This window comes from Miscanthus floridulus, chromosome 19 (genome assembly GCF_019320115.1).
Source record: "Miscanthus floridulus cultivar M001 chromosome 19, ASM1932011v1, whole genome shotgun sequence".
NCBI lineage: Eukaryota > Viridiplantae > Streptophyta > Magnoliopsida > Poales > Poaceae > Miscanthus > Miscanthus floridulus.
The window spans coordinates 100265567-100286223 of record NC_089598.1 but is presented as its reverse complement, the minus strand read 5'-3'; the positions used below and the strand labels follow the sequence as shown (position 1 = coordinate 100286223).

At 44.8% G+C, this 20657-nt stretch overlaps 1 long non-coding RNA gene across 1 annotated transcript; it reads right to left on the bottom strand.

Annotated features, from left to right (window-relative positions):
* Positions 1-15337: 15337 nt before the first annotated feature.
* On the bottom strand, positions 15338-15827 carry LOC136526920 (uncharacterized). The gene is made up of 2 exons (XR_010776634.1): positions 15736-15827; positions 15338-15628 (listed from the first exon to the last, which is right to left on the bottom strand). It is a non-coding gene; the product is annotated as an uncharacterized lncRNA (long non-coding RNA).
* Positions 15828-20657: the final 4830 nt, after the last annotated feature.

The window sequence follows — 20657 nt, the reverse complement described above, 5'->3', positions numbered from 1 at the left end:
TGAAAGCCAACAGCCGATGCAAGCAATTGGTTCTCAGAGTTTGTTTTAGTGAATAGTCATGGATTCACGTCGGCCATTGGATTAAGGAAGAATAAGCATTGACCCTAGAAATGGGCTTAGGCCAACGTATGTGAATGCTAAGTTGAATTATAATAGATCTATTAAGGGAAGTTCTGTTTCACTTAATGGGATGCTTGACCTGGGTTGATCAATCGTTTAACCTTTGGTATGAAAAGTTCTGCGGTGAAAGATTTAAAGGGATGTTATCCTAGCATTTGATCAACACTTGATAGCCAATTTGTTTGGTCGTCAGCTCTAATAGCCGGTACCAGAAAGGTATCGCCTCTAGTTCAAAAAATGAAGAAACTTAAAAGACATGAAAGCCGATACGATATGTATCGCCTCCAGAGCAAAGAATAAAAACAAAAATAGTCATACACAAGAGCATTGCACTGAGACACATTCATAAAAAGAATAGGAGTCTTTGTTCATCGGATTACCCTAGATACAATCTAATCAAAGACCTTGTTCACCACATCCTGGGCGGATGTGATGTCTACTATGGCCTCCGCCGCCATAACAAATTCTTCAAGCAGGTCCTCATGTTCCTTAGGGCCATCGCCCATTAGGAAATCAGTCTCCATGGCATGGAGCTCGTACCTAGTTTGGACTTGTGCCGCGGTCAGCGCCACCGCCGCACCGTGACGAACGCCATGGAGGGCAATCTCCTGAACGTGGGCCAGGATGTCTTGGAGACGAGCGGCGATGGGGGAACCCTGAGCATTGACAACGTCCACAACCGCGTTCGTCGCTAGTTGGAGAGATTCCAAATGTACTGTCAGGGCTGACAATCACAGGAACAAAAAGACTATCAAGATAAAGATAATAGAAATCGGAATGAGGCGTTCCTGGAATTCATCTTACCCACCACCATGGCATCAGACTTGGCCAGCCACGCTCGGACGGCACTGGCCTCCTCCTCGGCCGCATGAAGAGCAGCCTGAGAGACCCCAAGGCAGATCTTGAGCTGGCCATTCTCCCGAGTTGCCTCGGAATAGCGGTTATGAGCCGCCCTCCACTCCCAGAGGAAGCATCGGGCATCATCGCTGTTGTATGAATCGGAGGAATTCGATGATGAGGCAGGCGCAGAAGACACAGCATCAGAGGGCTCGCCAGCCCTAGGAAGAGGACAAAGGTTGTCATTCACGACAAACCTAGAAACAAAATGGAAGAGTTCATCACTATGAGCAGAAGGTTACAGATCATCGCCGTGACCAGAAGTCATCAATCTCACCTCATGCGTCAGAGACGCTGGTTCATCGGCATGTTCTCCTCTGGGATCTCCTCCGCCACGCGCTTGCCTCGGTTGTCCTTACCGGCCATGAAAGATGATTGGATCTACAGAAGGGAGAAAGAAAAATGCTACAGGGTTTTGGTAGGCGGAGGAGAGCAAAGGAACAGTTGTGAATGGAGAAGTGTTCGAGGACGAAGCCCTCGGTTGGTATTTGAAGACATGAAGCAAAGAGGTGGATGCTTTGGGACGCGCAAAAGTCAACCACAATTAATAGAAGGCGAAGCGCCACTTCATCAAGTCCGAAGAGAATACGGCGCTGGGTGATTAAGGACAGAAGATCGAGGAGTTCGCTTAATGAAGGCCTTATTTTTAGACTTAATTAGATTAAGATTAGAAGTTTGGGATCGGCTGTATCAAATTGGCTCTTTAGCCGAAACAAGAAGTACAAATAAATAACAAAGAGTACGATCGATTCTACACAAGATATGCGTCAACATACAAATTACAAGTTTAGAGCATCCTGGATGACTTTTAGAACTTTCAGCCGGATAGCATCAGCTTCTGCAATCTTTTGCTCGTATTCTTCGGCTGTTCCAGGAGTGTTCTCAAGGCTACTTCGGATGGCTCTGCTTTCTTTTACTTTGGCCAATAGTTCCTATTTCTTCTGTTTGATGGCATCAGGTATTTGGGCCAGAGTGGATTTGCGATGATCAATGGTAGCCTTCACGTTTTCAAGCTCCTTCTCAAGTTCTGCATGCTTGATTTCCAGTTGGGATAACTCTAGATCGGTCCTGAGGGAAGAGTTCTTCAAATCATCAATCAATTGCGTCAGCTCTTTAGACTCATTCCTGTTGGAATTCCCCTTGGCCAGCAAGGCTTCACGATTGGACAAGTTCCTCTAGGTCTTTTTCACCTTTAGGGCCTGATCTTCAAAGATAGACAAAGATGACAAGACTCTAGAGAGGGCTGGGATAGATCACCCTTGATAGCCAAGAAGACTCTCTACATTGAATCAGTATCTTGGACCAAATCGGCTATATTCCTCTCAAATATTGGCAGTATATTTCTTAGCCGATTTCTGGCCTCCTCCGACAAAGCTTCATTAGAGGAAGTGGCTGACGATCTGATCTCATCTTCATCAAAATATTCCTCAAGATTGAAAGAGTAGCTCCGGGCTGAAGGATCGAGTGCCTATGTATAATGGAAATCTTGATTAGAAGGATCGGATCAGTTTATAATAGAATGAACAAGTAAAATGAGATACAATACCTTTTCTGTGGTAACTTCTATCTGAAGGGAAGGAACAGCTAATGATACACCAGTAATATCTGGTTGAATTGGCTCAGAAATCTCAACATCGGCATCTGCAAGCATCGAAAGATTTTTAGTTCATGTTTGCTGCGGAGAGATAAATTGAGCAAATAACTCCCTTACCATCAGTTGTTTGCTGGACTAGGGAATCAACAGTCTGAGTGTCGACGGCAACAAGACCACCTTCAACGTTGATAGGATCATTGAGCGGGCTGTCAGGCTCCCGATCCTACATGGGTGTTTCTTCAAGAAGTATCTTGCGCAGTAAGAAGTCAAATGAAGGGTAAAAAACTGAATGAAGGAAGTTAAAGAAAGTACCCCAATAAGCATCAAGGATAAAACTCATATTTCTGCTGTTGTGGAAGTATCGGTTATTTCAACCGAAATCGGCTCCTTTCATGGATCAGCCGATGGAGGTTCAGTTGATGCTGAGTCGAACGCCTAGGATAGCAGTTCCGCACCTAGGGCAGGTTGAGACACAATGCTCGATAACTGTGAAGGAATGAAATTAGCAATGGGGTATCATTTAGAGAAGAAGATGAATTGTTTACCTGAGCAGCTGATGGCCTCGTTCTGCGGAGTCTCTTCCTAGTAGTGGTTTTCTAGGTTGTCCCTTGAGCTGCCTTGCGCTTTGAAGATTGATACGTCATGATAGTAGAGGCAGCCTGAGTTTTTATCAAATTTTTCAATGAATGTGCAGCCGATCCCATTCTTGAAATCGGGCACGGTGGCTGGTAATCTACTGGACGCCCCTTCCTATCCAAGCTCAGAGGATCAAATTCAACGTCCTAAAAAGGTCGATTAGGACAGTTGGCGGAGGAATTCGTCAAGTATTTTTCTTAAAAAGAAATAGCAAATTACCTCTCCGTTAGAAGCAAATTCTCCATCCAGGCTATACACAAAGGGTGGACCGATCCACAAAAAAGATGGGAACACCATTCTTGCCACCAGGAGTCGAAGAGAGTAGAAGAGAGGCTGACTCTAATTCAATCGTGCAAACAGAGGGAAGGAAGATATGATCCTAGCTAAAAAACTCTTTCGGCTTTTAGTACTTCACTGATATCTTCCTGTGGCTTCAGTATGTTCTTGAAGAATAGCTGAGGAGGCAATTGGCTGAAACCAAACTGACAAGCTACAAAGGATGGGTTGTAAAATTCATACGTTGGGAGGTTGTCTAGAATGAAAGAGACTGTAGCCATTTTCCCTTGGCCATGACAAAACTCGGCTAGAAGAACACAGGGTTTGACAAAAGAATTGACGATTGTAGCCGCCACATCGTCCGAACAACCTGACTCAAATCGAAACTTGAAAGGGAAGGCCAGCTCATCATTCTCATCATCATACTGTAGCTAGGTCAGGATGTCTACACCAAACCCTCTATAGAACTTCTTGAAGAGATGGCCAATATCAAAATCGATTGTTATGGCCGATGCAGCCTCACCATAGCTCATGCACTACCAAGTTCTTCCTTCTTTACCTCTATATTCCTCATCAAAGTTGGAAGAAGAAAAACTTAGACTTTTGAGATTAGGCCTCACAAACTTAAGCATATATAGGTTAAGCCACAGTTGTATTAACCACCAAGGGCCACTGACAGTATGCACTGGTTCATTCTTCAGCAATTGGGCAGCCACCTGGTACATCAGATGATAAGCAGCTCCTAGCAAATACTTTCCAAGAGGGATATCCTTGCCTAATGCTAGGTGCTCTGCCATGAGCTTGTGATTGTAGGTTGGACCATAGAATGACCCGCAGAAAATGAATCTTTCTAGCCACATGTTTAGAAAGGCCACGTATTCCCTTTTGCTGACAGCTGATCCATCTTCAACGTGGTTCAGAATATAACCGGCCCATCCTACGTAGTCTGCAATTTTGGCTAATTTCTTGGAGCCAGCACTCAAGTACTCGTAAGGCTGCATTGATCTAGTAATTCTAAGGCCGATCAACATGTAAACATAAGCCAGAGTGATGGTCATTGGACCATGACCGAATACAAAGGCATTCAGGGCATTGGACCAGAAATAAGATGCAGAAATCAGGAGTGAATCGTTTCTCTCCATCCAAGACAACGAGAGGGTCAGGCATTGATTCAGATCATAAAGCTCCCAATCTCCACCCTTTTTCTCAGACACCCTACGGAACCAATTTCTCCATCCCTTAGGTATCTTTGGCCAATTTCTGAATAGAGTTTTGGTATTCCAAGAGGACAAATCCATTGTAGATTGTTTGAAGGGGATTTGATTGGTTTCTTGGCGGATGAAATCAGATGGATCGGGATCGCCCATAGGCCCAAGAAAATAGATATTGGGGGCAATAGCTGATGGAATCAAGATTTTGTTCCTCATTTCCTAAGAAATCGGACAAAATTAGTCTGAGGAGAAAATAAATACAAGGTATCGGCCGATAATTGGAGAGTGGAAACTTGGAAACATGCCTTAGGGACGTGGTCGATGGTCGCCATTACACCCGAAAAATTGGTTTGAATCTGGCGAGGATCGCTTGGATGATGGCTTATTGGAACTGATGGTTTGCTAGGGTTTGGAGCCTTGGCGATGACGGCGTCGACTGTTAAAGTTGGCTCGAGAAAGAAAGGAGAAAGCAAACAGGCCGAGTGGGTTGGAAAAGATACTGTTGGGATGTTATATAAAACTCGGGCCAGGAAGTCAGGAGTCATGCGTATATCTCGGGATAGAGTAGTTGCGACATGGTAAACCAATGAACTGGAATTTTGGGATAAAATCATTTTATCCCAAAATTGGGGGGCATGTGTTTACATCAAAATTTGGGAGAAGAGCGCGGGAACTCACAGGCTTCCAAGATTGTGCCAATCAAGGAGTTGATTGTGTAAGGATTGACATCTGTCGAATCGGATGCGACACTGGGATCGTTTCTCTTTAAATGATGTCAGCAGATAACGATGGTGAGATATGATTGGCATCGAGAAGATACATATTGGACTCTACAAAAGAGGAAAGATTAGAGTCCAAGTTATCTTAAAATAGGAATGTTTTCTTTGTACCAAAGATTGTACTGAGTCGTGCTCGAGTAGGATTCATTTTTAGGCTCCAGGTATAAATATCAAACCCCGGCTATTGTAAAAAACACACAATTAATCAAACACCAATTATTTACTTTTTTTTGGCTCCGGCCACCCCTTAGGAGTAGGAGTATAGTAGATCTCGGTGAGTTCTTCAGCAAGTACGGCTGCATCGATCCGGTCGACCTCCACTGCTTGTCTGTAAGTACCGTCATGGCTCATACCTCTGTTCGTACGGTTGTATTGATCCGGTCGACCTCCACTGCGACTCTGGTATAAGTTAGTTATCGACTCTTGTATAGTTCAAGTATAGCTGCATCGATCCGGTCGACCTCCACTGCTCGAAATAGATTAAGGTCAAGTTATCGGCTCTATCTAAGGGTGGCATTCCTTCGGATAGATTCATTAAGTTACCGATATTGCTTATTGCTTACATTATTTATTTAATTACAGCAATATCACTTCGTCCGATTGGGATAGATCTAGATCGGCCTTATATCTTTTTTAACCCATCGTTTGTTAATCTAAACTGATCTAATCTGCACTTTAAATGATGAGTTATGTTTTATCGGTTGTTTTACATCAATCTTCATCGTGCATAGCGTGCGGTTAAGACATGTTTGATCTTGAGTAGATCTATTAGCTAGCGAAAACTGTTCCATGGCCCGTTATCATGGCCTGTGTGATTCTGCCTCACACCCCACTGTTAGCACCGTGGAGTGGGGATCGTTATTTGGTAGATCTATTCCTAAGATGGCATGACCTTAACTATGCGCTATGCCTGAATCGACTGTTTTAGCCGATATCAAGCGCTTTCACGAACAGTTCGCATCATGGGATCATTGAAGTAGGGATAGGTTGAAAGATGTGTTAGCCCCATGATCTTATTATTGTATTACGGCATGCATGATTCTGCCTCATGCCCCACTGATATTAGTAATAAGTTAGGGTCGTCGAGTCTATTGTTGTTTCTACGGCCTGCATGATTCTGCCTCATGCCCCACTGGTCATAGCGATAGATGAGATCTAATATGTTCATTAGATTTATCTCTATTAAATGGTTAAATGATGATGAACTGTTTCTTTCATAAAAAGGGGTTCGGTTACTTGCAGTCATTGGCTTAGCATGAACTAATTACTGTTGATATCCTTTTGCCAGTGACCAATATTTGTCTAAACAATGATATTCATCTAGAATGATAACCGATTCTTCTTACACAACCCCATGAGCTTTAATCGATTTATTCTTATGAATATGCTAGAATCGACTATTTAGTCGATCTCCTTTCATATCGGCTCTCAGAGCCGCACATTCGGGACTGTCTGGCAGTCACTTTATTTCTGGTTTATGACGGGTAAGTCTAGCTGAGTACATTCGAGTACTCAGGGTTTATCCCACCATGTTGCAGGTGAAATTTTCGGCCTGAGGAAGATGGTGGCTAACCGCCGGTGGGCTCGATGACTCTATATTTATTTCTCATCTATACGCTTTTATTAGAGAAGGTCACTTATGCTAGCAATGTATTTGAAACTTATATTAATGTAATCATTTGAAAGCTATGTTGTTTTTTTAACCGGTTTTAAAGCCCAAACTTGTACTATTATTTGTGAACCAATTTGTAATATTATTTTCGCTACAACTCTGTGTATGTGATGTGTATTTGCTTAATCACGCGATTTTGGTTATGATGTTGATTACCGAGGTCCTTCGTTATACTCGGCGGATTACCGGGTTTATATAAGTGAAAGTATGCGCGCGTCAACGTGTTAAACGGGGACAGTCGTATTTAAATGGGGACAGTCGTATTAACTTAATACGACTGTCCCCGTTTAACACGTTGACGCGCGCATACTTTCACTTATATAAACCCGGTAATCCGCCGAGTACTGTCCCCGTTTAACATATTGACGCGCGCATACTTTCACTTATATAAACCCGGTAATCCGCCGAGTATAACGAAGGACCTCGGTAAATCAACATCATAACCAAAATCGCGTGATTAAGCAAATACACATCACGTATACAGAGTTGTAGCGAAAATAATATTACAAATCGGTTCACAAATTATAGTACAAGTTTGGGTTTTAAAACCGGTTAAAGAAAAACAACATAGCTTTCAAATGATTACATTAATATAAGTTCCAAATACATTGCTAACATAAGTGACATTCTCTAATAAAAACGTATAGATGAGAAATAAATATATTCACAGGGCCGATCCTTTTACCAGGACGCGCGGGAGTGGGCAGGAATCATGCGCAACGCAGGACAAGCCACCAGAATGGTTTTCCAGCGAGTCGTTTTCGTACGTGGTACAATGCGCAGGAGTGAGGTCTACGAGGACAAATTTCGGGCGAGTCGTTTTCATGCACAGCACACTGCGCAGGAGTGAGGTCTGTGAGGACAAGTTTCGGGCGAGTCGTTTTCATGCACAGCACACTGCGCAGGAGTGAGGTCTGTGAGGACAAGTTTCGGGCGAGTCGTTTTCATGCACAACACGATGCGCAGGAGTGAAGTCTGTGAGCACAATGCGCAGGAGTGAGGTCTGTGTGGATAAGTTTCGGGCGAGTCATTTTCATGCACATCACAATGCGCAGGAGTGAGGACGAGTTTCCAGCTCTGTCGTTTTCTTCGCGCAGACGAGTCATTTTCTCGGACGCGCAGGTGACTCGTTTTCTCGGACGCTTTCTCCGACGCGCACGCGAGTCGTTTTCTCACGGAGGGCCGGAATGGTTTCCCATCCAATAAACACATATAGTAAGCAGCAGAAAGCCGAACTTCGGTTGATCAGATCAATCGGATGGCACATAGACATAGCAAGCCGAACTTTGGTGTTGACGACTAAACTTGACCAAGAGCTAAGACGGCTTTGCAACAATGTCTCTGGCGCTAAGATGATCATGGAATATTCTGGAGCACTGCATCTGTATCTTGGAGGCGAAACGGGGCCGGCCTGGTCAGTTCTCCTACACTGCACTGCAACCGTCCCTCATGCCCCGACAAAACCGGCCTGGTTGGTTTGGGACCCGACCAGGCTGGTTCTCCTCCTGTACTCGGCTGGCTAGCACCCTTGCTTCCACAAAACCGACCTAGCCGGTTTGGGACCTAAAACGATCCACGATTTTCTCAAACAAAAATCTACAAAATAAACCATAATGTGATAGTCCTAGGAAATCAGGCCATCACATTATCGAAGTCGAACTGATATCACAATTCATACATAGTGAATACCTGTCTTAGAAGGTTACAAATAGAGAGATTTACCCATAATTATTACATCGCCACATTGACGGAATCACACACTTACACAATCAGAACAACATCAAAGTAGACTTAGCGCCTTAGTGGGTGAAGACTCCAACTCCACAGGCAGACTCGAGCATTGGACAAGACCCTCTAATCCTCCCATCCGTCAGCGGTGAAGTCGTACTCGTGAGCTCCTCACCTGTATCACAAATCAGTACGAGTCGTATTGGCCAGTGTTTTCCACCCTATGCTTGCTTGCTATGTGGTAAGTGATATGCAAGGGTAAGAAAAAGAACCTACTATTTGGTTGTGGGCTTCCTATGCAAATCCAACCGTATGTAATAATATGTCCACAAGATCTCATCACATCCATCCATCCATTCTATCCCATGTCCAGCGACACTCTCACATCTCACCACCTCGCTCTCTAGTCAAACAAGGACAACTCCTGTTCGTCCTTGCCTCAACTGCAGGAAGTATCTACAGAGTCTGAACAAGCATAAAGATGCGTAATTTTAAAATTGAGATCGACACCAATAAGGGCCTGTTTGGAACGCGGGAATTCCCGTTCCTGTGTTTTTCATGTAAAATTAAACTGATTCGTGTAAAATTCATACGCTATTTGTTCGTTTAGAAGTAATCCATTGTAAATGGATTATTTCCATCTGATGCATCTATGGTACAGGTACTTACACATGATAAAACATATAGAAAGATGCTGGTGCGTGCGACATTTTTCGAGGCCACGTCTCTAGTTTGGTTTACTTATCAAGCACTGCATTCTTTTGTGACGAACGACATGCCATGCCGACCGTGGACCTTTTTCTGGCTCTTCTTTCTGTCACCAACCCTCACGTCAGCACCTTCAGCAAATACTGAGAAGTTACTGCTGCGGCTGGCTGGCCCTGGGTGTCGGCTACAGTAACTTGTGAGGGAGAGCAGCCAGCCCAGCCAGCGGAAGCTGCCCAGCCGAACAGCGTATGGTTCTCTGAAGACGAATGGTGAGGGTGACAAAGGAAAACTAGACGGCTTCAGTTTGTGCAGACTAAAACAAGCCTGCTCATACAGCCTGGTGGAGTGTATACATTGATGCAAAAGGCTAGAACACCATCCTCTACCTAAAAAGATCCGTCTATATATACTGCCTAATGACATCTGTACAGAGATAGAAATTGGTTTGCGTACATAGCGAGGAAGGGAAATAAATTATGTTTCTTTAGCTAACCTATCAGAATATCGTTGAAAATCCGGGGTACAGTTGGTGACTGTCTGCGAATACAATTAGTGGCTGAGTGGCTGGTTCTGAAAACCAATACTGATCAGGCCAAAACAGAACAGTTTCAATTTGCGAAGGCTGGTATGAGAATGACAGATAGATGGGCATGTTTGGTTGTTTTTAGTAATAACATTTTGTTGCTGAAAATATTGAATCCTTTCTGGTGTTGCAGAAATGCTTCTGCAGAAGGTCTTCGGGATCACCAGATTTCTCCGATGATTGATTGCCCATGAGGAGTCCGGGGAATGCGCTCGGTCTGTACTCTGTAGGATCCAGCTCAGAGCCTGATCACCGTCGAAGACTTGCGCTCGCTCCTCCTTGAAACCCACACGTTGCCCACCTCGCCGTCGCCAAGGCGGCACACCTCGACCAGTAGCTGCTATGGACCTGGCACTTCGCGTCCACGCTCATCGTTGACGGGGATGCCACGTCAGAGCTCCCTACCCTGTCCGTGGGGCGGGGCATTCGCCGTCGCCGAGCTCGACCACTTCTTCGCCGCCTCCTCGCTCCGTATGTCGCCGGCATACGCTTGGAGCGTGTGATAGCGCCCGTGGCCGTGGAGTTAGCATGAGCGGAGCCGGCATGTTGCTTGGGCACGGGGCAAGCGGGCACCGGACGGGTGTGTCGCCGGCGAGCACAGGTCAGTGATTGTCGTGGGAAAGGAAGGAGACGACAAGTGGGATCCGTATGTCATCGAGTGGAGTTAGGGAGAATCGGAGATTAAGAGTGGTACTTTGGTACATGCTCCCTCAATCCTAAATTATAAGTCATTCTAAGAATATTGGAGAGTCAAACCATCCTAAGTTTAACCAAATTCATAAGAAGTATTTCAAACTTTAGAGGAATTGTAATTGGGACTGACCCTATTGGGTGAGAAATACACATTAGTAATACTCATTATACCGTATTGTATACTTGTCATATTGGCGTATCTAGGATTTTGAAAAATAAAGTATCAACGTATCCGTAACGTCATGCGTATTGACATATTCGTATGCTTCCTGCATCGGTGCTAACGTAGGCCAGAAACTGTGCGTCGGCCGCCTGCTGCTTGCACGAGCTGAACCGCGACAGGTGCAGGTTCCCCTGGAAAGCGACCGGGCGTGAGCGCGAGCAGCTGGAGCAACGCCGGCCAACCAAATGAGGAAGCCCACGGCAGCGAGGACGTGGCTGGCGTCGGTGTCGCCGTTGGGACCGGCGACGGCGTGGTTGATAATAGCCGAGGCCCCTAGCACCATGAGTATCGCGGCGGCGTCGCGGAGGAGACGGCCGCGGCGCCGGAGTGGGAGGAGAAGGCGGCGGTGGGGGAGTGGTGCCGCGTTGAGGACGAGTAGCAGGACGCGGCAGAAGATGGCGTAAGCTGCCATTGGAATCCGCAAATGTGGAGGAGCTCACGAGTGTTTTGGAAGTAAAGAAAAGGGCTGCTGGTTTATAAGGCAAGCCAAGAGAAAGGAGGCGGAAAAGGCAATTATGCGGAATATTTTTCCTTTCAAACTTCTCTTGTGAGGGAGTGGTCTTCTTTTTCTAAGCTGGGGCCAAATGTTTATGTCTACTATATGTTAACTTTCTTTGGATCGACTAGGGTAGATCTAGGCGGATTAACTCATAGATCCATGAAACACATGCACATTTAGACCTAGAACACTACACCGAGAGGGAGATAGGGGAGAGAGGGGCTGGTGATGAATCTGAGCCTCCAGATGATGTCGCGGTTGTGCTGGCCATCGCTGGTTCGGTGATGGAGGCAGCACACGGGCAGCGACGGGTGGAGTAGAGGTTGCACGGACGTCGATGCAGTGCGGTCGGACGTAGCAGTGACGACGGCGAGGATCAGCGGAGCTTCCCGTCGCTGGCTGTGCGCCCTCTTAGATCGGAATTAGGGTTTGTCGGTGGGGTTTGCGGCTCACGGCGAACCTCGTGCTTTGAGCCGCCGGCCCCCACCTCTTTATATAGCGCAGTGCGACGGGGGCCCACCAACCATGTAGGGTTGGGCGCCCCCGATCAGGGCGCGAGACCAAGGCCCAATAGGCCGTTGGGCTTATTGGTCAGGAGATCAATCTAACATTCTTCCCCTTGATCTCACTATTACTTTTATCTTTAAACTTTAAACTTCAATCCTTTTATCCTTACTCATTTCTTCACAGATGATGCATAGAGCATGTCTCATCGTCACGGTCAATCGCCGATAGATTTAACAGCTACAATGCACGTCTCTGATCTGAAATAGTTACTTTAACTTTTGGGCCCTTTATAGTCCAGGAATCATAGGCTTTCCCTTAAACCCATGCCGGCTACATGTTCTCTGAACACGTTGGGTGGTAAGCCTTTTGTAAGCGGATCCGCGAGCATCTTTTCGGTACATATATGCTCAAGACTTATCATTTGATCCCGGACTTTATCCTTCACAACATAATACTTTATGTCAATGTGTTTGGCAGCACCACTTGACCTATTATTGTGAGCATACTGTACTGCTGGATTATTATCGCAGTATAATTTCAGTGGTCTATTGATGTCGTCAACCACCTTCAAACCGGGTATGAACTTCTTTAGCCAGTTCACCTGCCCCGTTGCCTCATAACATGCTACAAACTCGGCATACATTGTGGACGATGTAGTGACGGTTTGCTTTGAGCTTTTCCATGAAATAGCTCCCCCTGCGAGAGTAAACACATATCCAGACGTAGATTTTCTATTATCTCCCGCATAGTCAGAATCTGAATATCCCACTATATGGAGTGAATCAGATCTTCTATACGTCATCATGAGGCCTTTTGTTCCTTGCAAATAACGTAAGACTTTCTTTACCAATTTCCAGTGTACTATTCCAGGATTGCTTTGGAATCTGCCAAGTAACCCGGTAACAAATGCCAAGTCAGGGCGCGTACACACTTGAGCATATTGCAAGCTTCCGACAGCTTAAGCATATGGAACCACTTTCATTTGATCGATCTCATATTGGTTCCTGGGGCATTGAAAATCCCCATATCTGTCGCCCTTGACTATAGGAGCAGGTGAGGGACTATATTTATGCATACTGAATTTCTTTAAGACTTTTTCTATGTATGCCTTTTGTGATAGTCCTAATACCCCTTTACTTCTATCTCGGTGAATCTCGATCCCTAGAACGAACGAAGCTTCACCAAGATCTTTCATATCAAACTTTGAGGACAAAAACTTCTTTGTTTCCAGTAGTAGACTGACATTACTACTAGCAAGTAAGATATCATCCACATACAGGACAAGAAAGATAAACTTCTCATTCTTAAACTTTGCGTAGACACAATTGTCCTCAACATTATCTTTAAACCCAAAATTCTTTATTGTCTGATCAAACTTTAAGTACCACTGTCTTGAAGCTTGTTTTAATCCATAAATGGATTTCTTTAGGCGGCATCCCAAACGTTCTTTTCCTTCCATGACAAAACCTTTCGGTTGTGCCATGTAAACATTTTCCTCTAAGTCTCCGTTGAGAAATGCCGTCTTTACATCCATCTGATGTAATTCCAAATCGTAATGTGCCACTAATGTCATTATAATTCTGAAGGAATCCTTACATGAGACTGGAGAAAAGGTCTCATTGTAATCAATCCCTTCTCTTTGTGTAAAGCCTTTTGCCACAAGTCGGGCTTTATATCTCTCTATATTCCCTTGAGAGTCAAGTTTTGTTTTGTAGACCCATTTACAGCCTACTGTTTTGGCTCCTTTAGGAATTATCTCCAAATCCCAAACTTTATTTGCATTCATAGATCTCATCTCATCTTCCATGGCCTCAAGCCACTTTGATGAATGATCACTTTTCATGGCTTCTTCAAATGAGGTGGGATCATCCTTCATTTGAAATTCTTTAGTGTTGTACACTTCATAATCAGCAGGAATAGCTGATTTTCTAACTCTTTGAGACCTTCTAGGGGCCTCCTCAATCGGCACATTTTCTGTTTGAGGCTGTTGCTGCTCCCCCTCATGTGTGGCAATAGGTTCTATAGGATCCTGAGGCACAGGTTCCTCATCATCATTCATTGTTGCCACAGGCGGGATAACAACAGGTGCTGGCACCACAGTGTCTTGTACTGTTGGTGCAGCAACAGCAGGTAGTGAGAAAAATGGCTCATAAATGATCGGAGTGGGTGCAAACATCCGCTTCTCTTCAAGGTCAATTTCTCGAGCTACCATGCTCCCCCTTATCATTTCATCCTCTAGGAAGACAGCGTGTCTCGTTTCCACAAACTTTGTATGTCTGTTAGGACAGTAGAAACGAAAACCTTTTGACTTTTCTGGGTAGCCAATGAAATGGCAACTCACTGTTTTGGGATCTAGCTTCCCAATGTTTAGGTTAAAAACTTTAGCCTCAGCAAGGCTCCTCCACACACGCAAGTGGTTAAGTGAGGGTACTCTTCCTGTCCATAATTCATACGGTGTTTTGGGCACCGACTTACTTGGTACTCTATTGAGAATATGAATGGCGATTTTTAACGCCTCCATCCACAAACTCGTGGGTAAAGTGGAGTAACTTATCATACTACGCACCATATCCATCAGGGTACGGTTACGCCTTTCAGCTACTCCATTCTGCTGAGGTTCGCCCGGTGTTGAATACTGGACGACTATACCATTCTCCTGTAAGAACCTTGTAAAAGGTCCAGGAACTTGTCCATATGGGGTATGCCGACCGTAGTACTCTCCTCCACGGTCAGACCTGACTATCTTGATCTTTAAATCATGCTGATTTTCAACTTCTACTTTAAATATTTTAAATTTATCCAACGCTTCTGTTCTTTCTTTAATTGGATAAATGTAGCCAAACCGAGAGTAATCGTCAGTGAATGTTATGAATGAATCATAACCATCCACACTTTTCACAGGAAAAGGACCACATATGTCTGTGTGAATAATCTGTAGAATTCCTGCGCTTCGTTTGACATCTTTCTTAATTTTCTTTACATACTTTCCTTTTATGCAATCTCTACATTGTTCTAACTCCGAGAGCTCTAATGGAGGAAGAATATCATTCTTAACTAGTCTTTCTATTCTCCCCCTCGAAATATGGCCTAAACGACAGTGCCATAATTTCGACAATGCATCTTGAGCTCTCTTTCGTTTTCTGTTTCCATTGTTCGATGAGGATACATTTTCATTCACATCACATACGGAATTAACATTTTCACGAAGTGATAACAAATAAAGCTCGTCTTGTCGGAAGGCAAGACCAATACATTTATTATTAAACAATATCTGACATTTGCCATTTCCAAAATGGCAATCATAACCATCATGGTCCAACTTTGATACACTAATCAAATTTCTTTGCAAAGAAGGTACATAAAGAACATCTCTAAGAATAATTATGAAGCCATCAGCAAGCTCTAACGGAAGATCACCAACGGCCTCAACATCTGCTTGTTCTCCATTTGCGACTTTAATGAAACTTTCGCTTCTTTGCAAAGTTCTCATCGAACGGAATCCCTGTAATGAATTAGCAACATGAATAGTTGCACCTGAATCAATCCACCAAGTAGATTTTGAAAACTTTACATACAAGGATTCATTTACGAACGTAATAATGTTCTCACCTTTATTCTTCATTATCATCTTTAAGAAATCAGGACAATTCTTTTTATAATGTCCCGTCTTCTTGCAGTAGAGACACTGGTCTTTAGCCACTAGGAATTGCTGGTTCTGAGACTGTTGCATGGGACCTTTTCCAGATGATTTGGAGGAAGAGCTGTTATTATAGTTCTTTTTCTTATCTTTTAGGTAGTTGACAGAACCACCTTGTGAAACTTTTATTCTTTCCTCCTCCTGCACACACATGGCAATGAGCTTTTCTAAATCCCATTTTTCAGGCTGTATGTTGTAATTAACAACAAATGTGTCAAATTCTTTGGGCAAAGAAGCAAAAATCAAATAAATAAGAAACTCATCCTTGAGTGCCAAATCCATTGGTTTGAGCTTAGATGCCAGATTGCTCATTCTCAGTATGTGCTCTCTAATGCCACTGCCGCCACCAGAGTACATTTCTGTAACCAGCTGCTTGATCAGCTGGGTTGCATATGTCTTTGAAGAGCCAGTGAACTGACTCTTTATTCTGTCTAGGTACTCTGTGACCGTGTCATAGTCTGGAATTGAGCCCACAATAGCAGGCTCAATCGTGTTCTTTATCACTGCCAGACACTTCTTGTTGGCAGTGACCTATTTCCTATGCTCAAGGTCATAGGACATCTTTACGGGAGCAAAATCCCGCTCTCTGTTCTGCCATGTAGTATCAGTCTCATCTGTCTCCCTCACCGGTGCCACAGATTCTTTGGGGCACGGTGTGGTGACAACCCAGTCCACCTCAGCGAGGATAAAGGCCAGGTCTATCTTTTTCTTCCACTCAATATAGTTATCACCTTTTAGAGTGGGGATCTCTTTGATACAACTCATCAAGTTGTATCCTCCTGAAAACATAATTCAAATAGGGTGAGAACAGAAATAACAACAATAATTGCATGCCTTAGTTTAACGTTGGTCAAAATTAAAACATACAATTATTTTCTACACTAATTCTACATCACCGTTGGGCAGAAATAGAATTAATGTATAACAAAAACATTATAATATTGCCATTAATCAACGTTGGTCAGAATAACAATAATATTATAATCAATTTAAAACATATCCATTTTCAAAATTAAATTCTCCCGTTGGTTCGAATTTAATAATGAAAATTACATCTTTAAATACGCAGCGGAAACTTTAGCATTTAATAATCTTTTTCCTATTTTCCAGAAGCAAATTTACTATTTACTGAACAAAAAATATCGTTGGATAAATTTTGTACAGAAAATTATCATAAAAAATCAATTCAAATTGATCAAACTATTTTCTAGAAAATAAGAAAAACAAAAACTGTGACTTTTCTATTCATTTTACCATTTCGGCCCAGCCAGCACACGCGCGGCCCACGGCCTGCTCACGCGCGCGCGCGCGCCAGCGAAACCGGCCCAGCTGCCGCGGCCCATCCGCGCGCTCAGCGCACCCCCGCGCCCAGCCGCGCGCGCTCTCTCCCTCGCGCCCAGGCCGCAACCTGGGCCTGGGCCGGGATTTCGGCCTTGTGCCCTATCCCGCCTGGGCTGCGGCGCTGGCCCAGTCGCCCGTGGCCGTCCGTCTCCGATCGACGGCTCTCCTTGCTTTTCGGCCGGATAAAAAAACGCCCCGGCCGCTCCCCTCCAGAAACCCTAGGTTCATTCTCTCCCTCCCCTTCTCTCTCCACACCGCATCCGAGTGACTGAGCACCAGCGTCAGCCGTCCATGGCGGCCGGAGAAAAAAGAGTATGGCGCCGCCGCGGGCCCCCTCGCCGGTGCGCGCGCTCCCCTTTGGGTGAGCGCGCCGCCGTCGAGCGGCCTCGCGTTGGTGCCCTGAGCGCATCCGCCGGCGACCGCGCGTGCGTCTCGGCTCTGTCCCGCGTGCCATTCTGGAGCGACGCCGCGGTCTCCTTTCCGCGCGGTGGCGATGCCGCCGGCGGTGGGTAAAAGCCCAGGTAGGCTTCCTTTTAGGGTTTTGTTTTGCTTTTCCGATTTGAAATCGGTTCTTCTCCTTTCTCAGTCAGTCACCGAGCGGGCGCCGGATCCCGGCGTGACTGCAGTGCCGCGCAAACGCGAGGTATGCTACCCTCTTCCCCTTTCGGTTTCTTTGATTCGGATTTTTGCACTATTTTCCCGATTAGGGTTAGGGTTAGGGTTAGTCACGACACTGTTTTCTTTTCCCCGAATCACCTTCGGGTTTTAGGGTTCGATCTTTGCATGAAAACTGAGCCCTTCTTCTTCTTTAACCTCATTAGGGTTAGGGTTCAACCGAACCATATCTTTTCTCAGATCCGACGGATCGAGTTAGGGTTCAACCGAACGTCGGGTGACCCTTTTCTGCTTAGATCCACACTGGATCTAATCAACTTTTCCTTTTCTAATCGGTACCCATTCTAGATCTACGTGCTAGTAGGCTCTGGTACCATTGTTAACTTTCTTTGGATCGACTAGGGTAGATCTAGGCGGATTAACTCATAGATCCATGAAACACATGCACATTTAGACCTAGAACACTACACCAAGAGGGAGATAGGGGAGAGAGGGGCTGGTGATGAACCTGAGCCTCCAGATGATGTCGCGGTTGTGCTGGCCATCGCTGGTTCGGTGATGGAGGCAACACACGGGCAGCGACGGGTGGAGTAGAGGTTGCACGGACGTCGATGCAGTGCGGTCGGACGTAGCAGTGACGACGGCGAGGATCAGCGGAGCTTCCCGTCGCTGGCTGCGTGCCCTCTTAGATCGGAATTAGGGTTTGTCGGTGGGGTTTGCGGCTCACGGCGAACCTCGTGCTTTGAGCCGCCGGCCCCCACCTCTTTATATAGCGCAGTGCGACGGGGGCCCACCAACCATGTAGGGTTGGGCGCCCCCGATCAGGGCGCGAGACCAAGGCCCAATAGGCCGTTGGGCTTATTGGTCAGGAGATCAATCTAACACTATAAAGAACAGTCCAAATTATCCTTAAGTATGTTCTAAATTGCGCACCAAAGAATTTGTAACTAAGATTTCAGCTTGATTAAGGGCTAATACATTTCAGCTTTATTAAATCAATGGCTAATAATCATCTCGCAGAGGCTTCACCTCAATCCAGTGGCCAGAGATCTTCGCATCATCTCCTCTCCAAAAAGGTTTACTCCCTCCGTTCCTTAATATAAGCCATATAGTTTTTAGCACCAATATTAACGCACGGCTTGGGGAAGAATGTGAGACCGAGGAAAAAAAAGAAAATCAGGCCATCTTCTCTCTCCCAATTAGATTGCTTCCTAAATCTAAGAGATTGGTTGGGGCATGTGCTATGTACGGTGGGAAGGTTTCCAAGCTAATCGGCATGGGAGCTGATACGTACCTATATTTTGGAATTTTCTTTAGAAATCTATATGGCTTATATTAAGGAACGGAGAGAGTATTATAAATGTATATTACATGTTCAATCCCATGATTCTTTTTTATATATTTGGTAAAATTTTAAAATGTTTGACTATTCAAGAAGCGAAATGTGAGTTTATTTTGTAAAGAAGATAGGAATGCAGGTTTCATCGGTTAGCCCAACTACCCAAATACTTAAACCAGTGTTATTACCCTGCACAATCATTTTAAAAATCTGTTTAGAACGCAGAAATTTTATAAGAATTACACATAAATTTCATAAAGAATCACTTCTTTTTACCATGGAAAACACAGAAACAAAAAAAATCCTCAATTCCAAACAGAGCCTGTTATTTTCTCCGGATCAGGATTCAGTGACTTTGTAACTTTCCATCTCATCTCACCCCTCCATTCCAGATCCAACGACTCTAAAGCAATTAGGGCTGTGTGCTCCTTTTCACCAAAGATAGAATTTTTTTACGGAATGCTGGTGGCGGGAGCGCTCAGCTTTGCGCGGGAGTTCCTCTCGCGCGTTGGCCGTCCCGCGCGCCGCTTCGCATGCTTGGCCGCCGGTCCCGCGGTGCACGCCATCCGCGTCCACGCTGCCAGGCCGCGCGACGCGGTGGCTGTCTCGCGCGCCGCCTCGTCTGCTGGCCGTGAACTGCAGCTTCAGCCGTCCGGGCGTGGCCTCGCCTGCTGACCCAAGACCCGAGCCGGCCGTCCTGGGTATCGCCGTGCCGCAAGCCCGCATGTCCTCGTTGCACGCATCCACATCCTCAACACAGACTGGAGCTCAGAACTGCACCGGCCCAGGTGAACTCTTCGTGCGTCTCCAAGATTGCATCTGGGCCTCGTTTAGTTGGCGAAATTTTTTAGAAAATGATACTCTAGTATTTTCGTTGTTATTTGGCAATTAGTGTACAATCATAATCTAATTAGGCTTAAAAGATTCGTCTCGTGAATTTCGTCTAAATTGTGTAATTAGTTTTATTTTTTATTTATATTTAATGCTTCATGCATGTGTCCAAAGATTCGATGTGACGGGGAATCTTGAAATTTTTTGCAAAATTTTGGGAACTAAACACTACCTGGGTTGCTTTGCTTGTTTTATTTATCCTGTGGCTATAATTACTTAGATAGAAATTACGTATTATGTATTTGGTTGGGATTGCACACTGGAATATGCTTGACAGAAGATAGATGAAAGGACAGATTCATTTGCCATTCTCAAATTGCATTGAACTTTATGGTTTGCTACAGAATTTGACAAGACAATGACAGAAGTTCAGAAGGGGATACCTAAAATTGGTTTAAAATTCAAAAATCCAGATGAGGCTTGACAGTTTTGGGTGGCATATGGGGTCATACAGGCTTTGATGTGAGGAAAAGACACACAAGTAAATGTGATGGCAAGGTCACTTTTAGAGCTGAAACAAGGACCGTGGACTATTTGAAATCAGCCATGACTTGTGGCCGTTGCAGGATGTCAAAAATATTCTATATGTTTAGTGCTTATGCACTATGTGAATGGAGCAGTGACTGTTGAAAAAAAATATATTTTTTA